Source organism: Oncorhynchus keta, chromosome 4, assembly GCF_023373465.1.
Source record: "Oncorhynchus keta strain PuntledgeMale-10-30-2019 chromosome 4, Oket_V2, whole genome shotgun sequence".
NCBI lineage: Eukaryota > Metazoa > Chordata > Actinopteri > Salmoniformes > Salmonidae > Oncorhynchus > Oncorhynchus keta.
In genome coordinates, this window is record NC_068424.1 from 16213839 (window position 1) to 16226401 (window position 12563).

The following is a 12563-nucleotide window of genomic DNA, read 5'->3' on the forward strand; positions in this document are numbered from 1 at the left end:
GTTTAAGTTTTAGTTAAATTTATTGTGTGTGTGTGTAGCAGTGTGATGTTGTTCCCCTAGATTATGCACCAAGTTGCACACAAGGACCAATTCAAATAGGCCAGGTCAAGAGGGGATGTTTATAATTTGATAATAATAATAATAATTCAGTGTGTTTTTTAAAAATTTTAATTACAGCTGCATAGCTAATGTTATTTGTTGGTGTACAAACACTTTTTATATCAATATTGTAAAGTTGTATATTTTGGTTTGGCCCATTATCTGTATTTCCGTACTCCCCTATTGTTCTCTTTGTCTGACCTTCGCCTTGAAAAGTATGTTGTCCTTGGCTCCAAAATTGTTCAATATAAAACTGTGGTAATGTTACACAATGTACTGTTATGCTACCATAGGTTTGTTACAATGTGGACAATATAAAGATTTAGGGTAACAAGTTTCACTGAGCTCATTAACTAGGTATCTATTGTAACTTGTGAGTACTTGGGACAGTGTTTGAGTGAGTGTCCATGTGCTTGCGCAGGTGCCTGAGAACTGTGAATGTGCCAAGGGCTAAAATATTGTGTGTTGTCTCTTCATGTGCAGGTATGTCTTTTATTTTGTCCGAATTATGTTCTATATCATTTGACTTGTATTGTGTGCTGTTGTGCACTGAATGTGTGTACGCAGCATCTGCTATTCCTTTTGGTTCTCTCTTTGCCTGACCTTCAGCTAGCAAGGTGCCTGAGAGCTGTGACTGCGCCAAGGGCTAAAATATTGTGTGTTGTCTCTTTGTGTGCAGGCCAAATAAAAAAATAATCCAACCAGCAGACATATAGTTGTGGCAGTGTCCTATTTAAAAGAATGAACCATGCTACATGTGCACATGCATTTTGCTATGGGATGAGGAAGTAGCTACACTGTGATAGCATCACACCCACACCTTGATGAATGTTCTTTACCTGTATATAGCAGGAAGTCCCAGACGGTCTCTCTCTGAAGAGAAGCAGGAACAACAAGTTAATTGTGCACCCATAGGGCGGTGCACAATTGGCCCGGGTAGGCCGTCATTGTAAATAAAAAATTTGTTCTAAACTGACTTGCCTATTTAAATAAAAGGTTAAAAAAATAACCATAGTCAACTTCTTTTTAGCCATTTAACACACCATAATGTCCCGAATTTAGTAGAGAACGACAGTGGGGAAAAAATATGTAATTAACAGAAAATGTTACATTTTTATTGCAGAGGATCTCAACATTTCTGTACAGGAAACACTAGGGACAAACTTTTTTTAAAACAAATGTTATTTTCTGGCAATTGTGCCATCATTATGTTCCAGATGTTAAGACTACAAACCATTATAAATGGCCTATTTGCAAGTTTAACTTTAATTTTAATAGGCATTGACTAAAATCTGGATTTATAAATTGCAATTTAACATTGTCATGGTCTGCTGAGCTAGATGCAGCTAGCATCTAGTATAGCATCTAGCATAGCCTCTGACAGTTCAACATCTCATTTCAGAGAAAAGTCCACAGGGAAACATGACATGTGGAGAATGATACATTTGCGATAGAGCTGTGACCAAGATCACAATTGACACATTTCAATTTAATTAACTAAACATGACCAGCTGTGCTGCCCTGTTCTGAGCCAACTGCAATTTTCCTAATTCCTTTTTTGTGGCACCTGACCACACGTTTTAACAGTAGTCCAGGTGCACAATACCAGGTCCTGTAGGACCTGCCTTGATGATAATGCTGTTAAGAAGGTAGAGCAGCACTTTATGATGGACAGACTTCTTCACATCTTAGCTACTGTTGTATCAATATTTTTTATATAATTGTTTTATTCAACCTTTATTTAACCAGCTAAGCTAGTTGAGAACAAGTTCTCATTTACAACTGCGACCTGGCCAAGATAAAGCAAAGCAGCGACACAAACAACAACACAGAGTTACACATGGAATAAACAAAACATACAATCAATAACACACTAGAAAAAAAGTATTATTCAGTGTGTGCAAACAAGGAGGTAAGGCAATAAATAGGCCATAGTGATGAAATAACTACAATTTAGCAATTAAACACTGGAGTGATAGAGACTGGAGTTATATATTTGCAGAAGATGAATGTGCAAGTAGAGATACTGGGGTGCAAAGGAGCAAAAGAATAACAGTACGGGATGAGGTAGTTTGATGGGCTATTTACAGATGGACTATGTACAGGTGCAGTTATCTGTTAGCTGCTCTGACAGCTAGTGCTTAAAGTTAGTTAGGAGATATGAGTCTCCAGCTTCTGTGATTTTTGAAATTCATTCCAGTCATTGGCAGCAGAGAACTTGAAGGAAAGGTGTGAAAAGTAGGAATTGGCTTTGGGGGTGACCAGTGAAATGTACCTGCTGGAGCGCGTGCTACGGGTGGGTGCTGCTATGGTGACCAGTGAGCTGAGATAAGGCGGGGGCTTTACCTAGCAAAGACTTATAGATGACCTTGAGCCAGTGGGTTTGGCGACAAATATGAAGCGAGGGCCAGCCAACGAGGGCATACAGGTCCCAGTGGTGCGTAGTATATGGGGTTTTGGTGACAAAATGGATGGCTCTCGCTTCATATTCGTCGCCAAACCCACTGGCTCCAGGTTATCTATAAATCTTTGCTAGGTAAAGCCCCGCCTTATCTCAGCTGTGATAGACTGCACCCAATTTGCTGAGTAGAGTGTTGGAGGCTATTGTTTAAATGACATCGCCAAAGTCAAGGATTGGTAGTGTTACGAGGGTATGTTTGGCAGCATGAGTGAAGTATGCTTTATTGCGAAATAGGAAGCCGATTCTAGATTTAATTTTGGAATGTAGATGCTTAATGAGTCTGGAAGGAGAGTTTAGTCTAACCAGACACCTAGGTATTTGCAGTTGTCCACATATTCTAGGTCAGAACTGTCCAGATTAGTGATGCTGGACGGGCGGGCAGGTGATGGTAGCGATCGGTTGAAGTTTTACTTGCATTTAAGAGCAGTTGGAGGCCACGGAAGGAGAGTTGTACGGCATTGAAGCTCGTCTGGAGGTTAGTTAACACAGTGTCCAAAGGGCCAGAAGTATACAGAATGGTGTCTGAATAGAGGTGGATTCTAGAATCACCAGCAGCAAGACGACATCATTGATGTATACAGAGAAAAGAGTCGGCCCGAGAATTGAACGCTGCGGCACCCCCATATAGACTGCCAGAGGTCCGGACAACAGGCCTTCCGATTTGACACACTGAACTCTGTCTGAGAAGTAGTTGGTGAACCAGGCGAGGCAGTCATTTGAGAAACCAAGGCTGTTGAGTCTGCCGATAAGAATGTAGTGATTGACAGAGTCGAAAGCCTTGGCCAGGTCTTTGAATACAGCTGCACAGGATTGTCTTTTATTGATGGCGGTTATGATATTGTTTAGGACCTTGAGCGTGGCTGAGGTGCACCCATGACCATCTCAGAAACCAGATTGCATAGCGGAAATGGTCGCTGATCTGTTTGTTAACTTGGCATTCGAAGACCTTAGAAAAGCAGGGTAGGATATATATAGGTCTGTAGCAGTTTGGGTCTAGAGTGTATCCCCCTTTGAAGAGGGGGATGCCTGCGGAATCTTTCCAATCTTTGGGGATCTCAGACAATACAAAAGAGAGGTTGAACAAGTAAGAGGGGTTGCAACAATTTTGGCTGATAATTTTAGAAAGAGAGGGTCCAGAATATGTTTTGACCATGACAGTGACGCTCAATTTGCTCAATTTCCACATGATTTATTACACGATTTAGTGGATGTTTAGGGTTTAGTGAATGATTTGTCCCAAAAACAATGCTTTTAGTTTTAAAAATAGGACCAACCTATTCCTTGCCACCCACTCTGAAAATAACTGCAACTCTTTGTTAAGTGTTGCAGTCATTTCAGTCGCTGTAGTAGCTGACATGTATAGTGTTGCAGTCATTTCAGTCGCTGTAGTAGCTGACATGTATAGTGTTGCAGTCATTTCAGTCGCTGTAGTAGCTGACATGTATAGTGTTGCAGTCATTTCAGTCGCTGTAGTAGCTGACATGTATAGTGTTGCAGTCATTTCAGTCGCTGTAGTAGCTGACATGTATAGTGTTGCAGTCATTTCAGTCGCTGTAGTAGCTGACATGTATAGTGTTATCATGACCGTCCTTTGGGGAGGATCATAGACACCCCTTCCTCTCTCTCTCCACAGTTTTATCACTTAGCAACAGGTTGTAAAGTCCTTGCAGAGAGTCCTCTCCCCATTGGACATGCAGTATGGGGAGAGAGGACTTCCCAGTGAGACAAAGGATATTCTCCTGTCAAATCCCCCAAATTGAGATTTAAACAATATTTATGTTTTTGAGAATGTGGATGTCACGATCGTTTGTAGAAACGGACCAAGGCACAGCGGATGTTGAGTTCCACATTATTTATTTACTAGAAAGTGAAACTTAGCAAAGACAAAAACAAATAAACAATTAACTAACAACGAACCGTGACTTTAGAGATGCTACGTGCACTAACTCAAAACAATATCCAATAAAAAAAAGTGGAAGTGGAAAAACGCTACTTAAATATGATCCCCAATTAGAGACAACGATTACCAGCTGCCTCTAACTGGGAATCATACCAATCATCAACATAGAAAACAAAACTAGAACCCCACATAGAAAATATAAACTAGACTAACTAGTCACGCCCTGACCTACTCTACCATAGAAAATATAAACTAGACTAACTAGTCACGCCTGACCTACTCTACCATAGAAAATATAAACTAGACTAACTAGTCACGCCCTGACCTACTCTAGCATAGAAAATATAAACTAGACTAACTAGTCACGCCCTGACCTACTCTACCATAGAAAATATAAACTAGACTAACTAGTCACGCCCCTGACCTACTCTAGCATAGAAAATATAAACTAGACTAACTAGTCACGCCCTGACCTACTCTAGCATAGAAAATATAAACTAGACTAACTAGTCACGCCCTGACCTACTCTACCATAGAAAATATAAACTAGACTAACTAGTCACGCCTGACGTACTCTACCATAGAAAATATAAACTAGACTAACTAGTCACGCCCTGACCTACTCTAGCATAGAAAATATAAACTAGACTAACTAGTCACGCCCTGACCTACTCTACCATAGAAAATAAACTAGACTAACTAGTCACGCCCTGACCTACTCTACCATAGAAAATAAAGGCTCTCTATGGTCAGGATGACAGTGGAACCAGTCCGTGGACACTTGAGGAACAGTCATGTCGGGTTTGTTTCATTTGGTGACTTCATGAAGGACAGGAAACACACAGTACTGTATCTTTGTTTGTATACACTTCTCAATTATAGGGTTTGCATCTGAATGTTGTATAAAATGAATGATTAAGCATAAGAACACTTTTGGTTAGGATACTGTGATCTTAGTCTTCTGAAGGAGAATTGTTTTAATTTGAGGTCTTGACCAAGTCAGTGGCCATGCCCACGTGAGCAGAGACATTACATCAGGCGTCATGGAACTCCCTTTTCCCATAAGTGTATCAAACCACTCGTGACAAAATTTGCATTAGACCAGAAAGCATGGAGCTGTGTTACTCGTTGATTGAATGATCGGACCAAGGTGCAGCGTGGTAGGCGAACATCTTACATTTATTAAATGAACACCGAAAAAAACAACAAATACAAAACGAACGTATAACGTTCTGCAGGCTATACAGCAACTATACAAAGTCAAGATCCCACAATCTAAGGTTGGAAAAGGGCTGCCTAAGTATGATCCCAATCAGAGACAACGATAGACAGCTGCCTCTGATTTTGGAACCATACCAGGCCAACAAATAATAGAAAAACTTGAATGCCCACCCAAATCACACCAAATAGAGAAATAAAAAGTCTCTAAGGTCAGGGTGTGACAAGCTGTCGCTACATGTTGAAGTGGTTTGCTATTTATGATAATCCAGCCAATCTCAATTGATTGGATATCATCTAAATTTAATAAGAAATTGTCTAACATACCTTTTCAGGTTCTTCCAATTAAAATGAGACATTTAAAACTTTCCCATATTAACCTAGATCAGTGCTTCCCAACCTTTTTACAGTACCGTACCCCTTCAAACATTCAACCTCCAGCTGCATACCCCCTCTAACACCAGGGTCAGCGCACTCTCAAATGTTATTTTTTCCCATTATTGTAAGCCTGCCACACACTATACGATACATTTATAATACATAACGAGTGTGAGTTGTCACAACCCAGCTTGTGGGAAGTGACAAAGCTCTTATAGGACCAGGGCACAAATAATGATCAATACATTTGCTATTCATTTAACCATCTTACATATAAAAACTTATTTGTACATTAAATTGTGATTAACTCATGTTAATGAGAAGGGTGTGCTTGAAAGGATGCACATAACTCTAATGTTGGGTTGTATTGGATTGAGTCTGTCTTAAATCATTTCACACAGTCTGTGCTTGTATTTAGTTTCTGCTAGCCAGGGCCGAGAATCCATTCTCACATAGGTAACGGGGTTGCAAAGGGCATCAGTGTCTTAACAGCACAATTTGCCAAGGCAGGATACTCAGAGCACAGGCCAATTCAGAAATCTGGCAGTGTCTGATTAAATTCAATTTTCACAGAACCACTTCTTGCAATTTCAATGAGCCTCTCTTGTTCAGATATCTATCTGTAAGTGAACTGGAGGCTGGGCATGAAAGGGATAACGAATCCAGTTGTTTGCATTATCGGTTTTGGAGAAGTACCTGCATAATTGCGTACCCAACTCACTCAGGTGCTTCGATATATCACATTTGACATTGTCTGTAAGCTTGAGTTCATTTGCGCACAACAACAAAAAAAATCATACAATGATGCAAAGACCTGTGTGTTGTCCTTGTTAATGCAGACATAGAAGAGCTCCAACTTCTTAATCATAGCCTAATTCTTGTCCCGCACATCAAATATAGTTGCAAAGAGTCTAATCCTAGATTCAGATCATTCAGGCGAGAAAACGTCACCCAAATAGGCCAGTCGTGTGACTCATCATGCAAGCGGTCAAAGTGAAAATTATGGTCAGTAAAGACAAATTTAAGCTGGTCTCTCAATTATTAAAAAAAAATATAAGGATGACAAAGGCAGAGAATATTACCGTTTACAGATCATTTATTCTTCCTTCACACAGTAAGGTGGGGAAAAGGGGCTGGACAGAACCAAAGCAAAGAAAGTAAAAGTTAAAGTTCCCCTTGTCTACATTACCTGCCTACCCAGTGGTTACCTATTCTTAATGCCACCCGGCGCGCTAACCAAAATACAAGGGGTGGTCCGCCCAGATCTTACCTAGTGTGCATAGACAGTAATTACTACGGGTATATGTATGCCTGCAGCCCTCTTGCCTAAACTCTCAAGGTGCCGTCCCCTGGGAACAAATGAAACAGAATAATTCAAACTTAGTGAACAATTTGAATAAACCAAAAACACTAGGCACTATGGTATATACATACCTTTTGCAGGAGCAGCTACAAAATACTTTACAAATTATACCAGACTAACAACCAACACAGGACATACAAAGAAACTCAATTTCCTAACAAAGGAACACTTGCTTTTCAAGCTGCAGAAGGAGTCGGTAATTGCAGACAGCTGTATCCCCTGACGAGAGGGCGGGGTCAGAGCTCTAATTAGTGATGGGCCGACCAATCAGCTGCTTTGGAATCCAGGAAGTCATCCTGAAATACACACATACAAACCCACAACAACACAGAAACTGTGGACCGTAACAGATACCACAAAATTGAGGAGAAGAAAGGGCTAAAAAAATGTATATATACATAAAAAAATATATATAATAATATATATTTTTGAAAGCATTACATGGTCGCTGCCCATGTCTTTGCATAGTGCAGAAAATACATGAGAGTTCAGGGGCCTTGCTTTAGCAAAGTGAACCATTTTCACTGTAGTGTCCAAAATGTCTTTCAAGCTATGAGGCATCCCCTTGGCAGCAAGAGCCTCTCGGTGGACGCTGCAGTGTACCCAACTGGCGTCGGGAGCAACTGCTTGCACGCGAGTTACCGCTCCACTATGTCTCCCTGTCATGGCTTTTGTGCCATCAGTACAGAAACCAACATGAGCAGCAACGTTTGGTTACATGCGGAACGTTAGTGGATTTCCCATGAGATGGTTAATGTGATTGGATGAGTAACAGTTAATGTGATTGGATGAGTAACGGTTAATGTGATTGGATGAGTAACGGTTAATGTGATTGGATGAGTAACGGTTAATGTGATTGGATGTTAATTATTTGACTAGGCTACCTGTATGTGACGTGTTGTTATTTCTCTACCTGTATGTGACGTGTTGTTATTTCTCTACCTGTATGTGACGTGCTGTTATTTCTCTACCTGTATGTGACGTGTTGTTATTTCTCTACCTGTATGTGACGTGTTGTTATTTCTCTACCTGTATGTGACGTGTTGTTATTTCTCTACCTGTATGTGACGTGTTGTTATTTCTCTTCCTGTATGTGACGTTGTTATTTCTCTACCTGTATGTGACGTGTTGTTATTTCTCTTCCTGTATGTGACGTGTTGTTATTACTCTACCTGTATGTGACGTGTTGTTATTTCTCTACCTGTATGTGACGTGTTGTTATTTCTCTTCCTGTATGTGACGTGTTGTTATTTCTCTACCTGTATGTGACGTGTTGTTATTTCTCTTCCTGTATGTGACGTGTTGTTATTTCTCTACCTGTATGTGACGTGTTGTTATTTCTCTACCTGTATGTGACGTGTTGTTATTTCTCTACCTGTATGTGACGTGTTGTTATTTCTCTTCCTGTATGTGACGTGTTGTTATTTCTCTTCCTGTATGTGACGTGTTGTTATTTCTCTACCTGTATGTGACGTGTTGTTATTTCTCTACCTGTATGTGACGTGTTGTTATTTCTCTACCTGTATGTGACGTGTTGTTATTTCTCTACCTGTATGTGACGTGTTGTTATTTCTCTACCTGTATGTGACGTGTTATTATTTCTCTTCCTGTATGTGACGTGTTGTTATTTCTCTACCTGTATGTGACGTGTTGTTATTTCTCTACCTGTATGTGACGTGTTGTTATTTCTCTACCTGTATGTGACGTGTTGTTATTTCTCTACCTGTATGTGACGTGTTGTTATTTCTCTACCTGTATGTGACGTGTTGTTATTTCTCTACCTGTATGTGACGTGTTGTTATTTCTCTACCTGTATGTGACGTGTTGTTATTTCTCTACCTGTATGTGATGTGTTGTTATTTCTCTTCCTGTATGTGACGTGTTGTTATTTCTCTACCTGTATGTGACGTGTTGTTATTTCTCTACCTGTATGTGACGTGTTGTTATTTCTCTACCTGTATGTGACGTGTTGTTATTTCTCTACCTGTATGTGACGTGTTGTTATTTCTCTACCTGTATGTGACGTGTTGTTATTTCTCTACCTGTATGTGACGTGTTGTTATTTCTCTTCCTGTATGTGACGTGTTGTTATTTCTCTTCCTGTATGTGACGTGTTGTTATTTCTCTACCTGTATGTGACGTTGTTATTTCTCTTCCTGTATGTGACGTGTTGTTATTTCTCTTCCTGTATGTGACGTGTTGTTATTTCTCTTCCTGTATGTGACGTGTTGTTATTTCTCTTCCTGTATGTGACGTGTTGTTATTTCTCTACCTGTATGTGACGTGTTGTTATTTCTCTTCCTGTATGTGACGTGTTGTTATTTCTCTTCCTGTATGTGACGTGTTGTTATTTCTCTACCTGTATGTGACGTGTTGTTATTTCTCTTCCTGTATGTGACGTGTTGTTATTTCTCTTCCTGTATGTGACGTGTTGTTATTTCTCTTCCTGTATGTGACGTGTTGTTATTTCTCTACCTGTATGTGACGTGTTGTTATTTCTCTTCCTGTATGTGACGTGTTGTTATTTCTCTTCCTGTATGTGACGTGTTGTTATTTCTCTTCCTGTATTTGACTTTTTCTAGATGCTATAATTGTATTTTTGGCAGTGAAACGAGGCTACTAAAACTGGGATACATAACGAGATTACTATCATAGGCTTCGTTCATCTTACTGTGGCCTACTCACTGAAACAGGAATGGAAGAGCTGTTAATTGTGTAGTCTACGGAAACATGGATCACCACAGACAACACTGCTACTCCTACTGCTCTCTCTTCGTCCGCCCACGTGTTCTCGCACACACCGAGAGCTTCTGGTCAGCGGGGTGGTGGCACCGGATCCTCATCTCTCCCAAGTGGTCATTCTCTCTTTCTCCCCTTACCCATCTGTCTATCGCCTCCTTTGAATTCCATGCTGTCACAGTTACCAGCCCTTTCAAGCTTAACATCCTTATCATTTATCGCCCTCCAGGTCCCTCGGAGAGTTCATCAATGAGCTTGATACCTTGATAAGCTCCTTTCCTGAGGACGGCTCACCTCTCACAGTGCTGGGCGACTTTAACCTCCCCACGTCTACCTTTGACTCATTCCTCTCTGCCTCCTTCTTTCCACTCCTCTCCTCTTTTGACCTCACCCTCTCACCTTCCCCCTACTCACAAGGCAGGCAATACGCTCGACCTCATCTTTACTAGATGCTGTTCTTCCAATAACCTCATTGCAACTCCCCTCCAAGTCTCCGACCACTACCTTGTATCCTTTTCCCTCTCGCTCTCATCTAACACCTCCCCACTGCCCCTACTCGGATGGTATCGCGCCGTCCCAACCTTCGCTCTCTCCCCCGCTACTCTCTCCTCTTCCATCCTATCATCTCTTCCCTCTGCTCAAACCTTCTCCAACCTATCTCCTGATTCTGCCTCCTCAACCCTCCTCTCCTCCCTTTCTGCATCCTTTGACTCTCTATGTCCCTATCCTCCAGGCCGGCTCGGTCCTCCTCCCGCCCCGTGGCTCGACGACTCATTGCGAGCTCACAGAACAGGGCTCCGGGCAGCCGAGCAGAAATGAAGGAAAACTCGCCTCCCTGCGGACCTGGCATCCTTTCACTCCCTCCTCTCTACATTTTCCTCCTCTGTCTCTGCTGCTAAAGCCACTTTCTACCACTCTAAATTCCAAGCATCTGCCTCTAACCCTAGGAAGCTCTTTGCCACCTTCTCCTCCCTCCTGAATCCTCCTCCCCCTCCCCCTCCTCCCTCTCTGCAGATGACTTCGTCAACCATTTTGAAAAGAAGGTCGACGACATCCGATCCTCGTTTGCTAAGTCAAACGACACCGCTGGTTCTGCTCACACTGCCCTACCCTGTGCTCTGACCTCTTTCTCCCCTCTCTCTCCAGATGAAATCTCGCAACCTGCCCGCTTGACCCTATCCCCTCCTCTCTTCTCCAGACCATTTCCGGAGACCTTCTCCCTTACCTCACCTCGCTCATCAACTCATCCCTGACCGCTGGCTACGTCCCTTCCGTCTTCAAGAGAGCGAGAGTTGCACCCCTTCTGAAAAAACCTACACTCGATCCCTCCGATGTCAACAACTACAGACCAGTATCCCTTCTTTCTTTTCTCTCCAAAACTCTTGAACGTGCCGTCCTTGGCCAGCTCTCCCGCTATCTCTCTCAGAATGACCTTCTTGATCCAAATCAGTCAGGTTTCAAGACTAGTCATTCAACTGAGACTGCTCTTCTCTGTATCACGGAGGCGCTCCGCACTGCTAAAGCTAACTCTCTCTCCTCTGCTCTCATCCTTCTAGACCTATCGGCTGCCTTCGATACTGTGAACCATCAGATCCTCCTCTCCACCCTCTCCGAGTTGGGCATCTCCGGCGCGGCCCACGCTTGGATTGCGTCCTACCTGACAGGTCGCTCCTACCAGGTGGCGTGGCGAGAATCTGTCTCCTCACCACGCGCTCTCACCACTGGTGTCCCCCAGGGCTCTGTTCTAGGCCCTCTCCTATTCTCGCTATACACCAAGTCACTTGGCTCTGTCATAACCTCACATGGTCTCTCCTATCATTAATATGCAGACGACACATAATTAATCTTCTCCTTTCCCCCTTCTGATGACCAGGTGGCGAATCGCATCTCTGCATGTCTGGCAGACATATCAGTGTGGATGACGGATCACCACCTCAAGCTGAACCTCGGCAAGACGGAGCTGCTCTTCCTCCCGGGGAAGGACTGCCCGTTCCATGATCTCGCCATCACGGTTGACAACGCTAAGAACCTTGGCGTGATCCTGGACAACACCCTGTCGTTCTCAACTAACATCAAGGCGGTGGCCCGTTCCTGTAGGTTCATGCTCTACAACATCCGCAGAGTACGACCCTGCCTCACACAGGAAGCGGCGCAGGTCCTAATCCAGGCACTTGTCATCTCCCGTCTGGATTACTGCAACTCGCTGTTGGCTGGGCTCCCTGCCTGTGCCATTAAACCCCTACAACTCATCCAGAACGCCGCAGCCCGTCTGGTGTTCAACCTTCCCAAGTTCTCTCACGTCACCCCGCTCCTCCGCTCTCTCCACTGGCTTCCAGTTGAAGCTCGCATCCGCTACAAGACCATGGTGCTTGCCTACGGAGCTGTGAGGGGAACGGCACCTCAGT

The 12563-nt window shown here is 42.8% G+C and overlaps 1 protein-coding gene across 3 annotated transcripts in view; it reads right to left on the bottom strand.

Annotated features, from left to right (window-relative positions):
* The window catches only part of LOC118382505 (disco-interacting protein 2 homolog C), a 56629-nt gene that overhangs the window by 40340 nt on the left and 3726 nt on the right, over positions 1-12563 (bottom strand). The gene's annotated exons all lie outside the window — the stretch shown is intronic.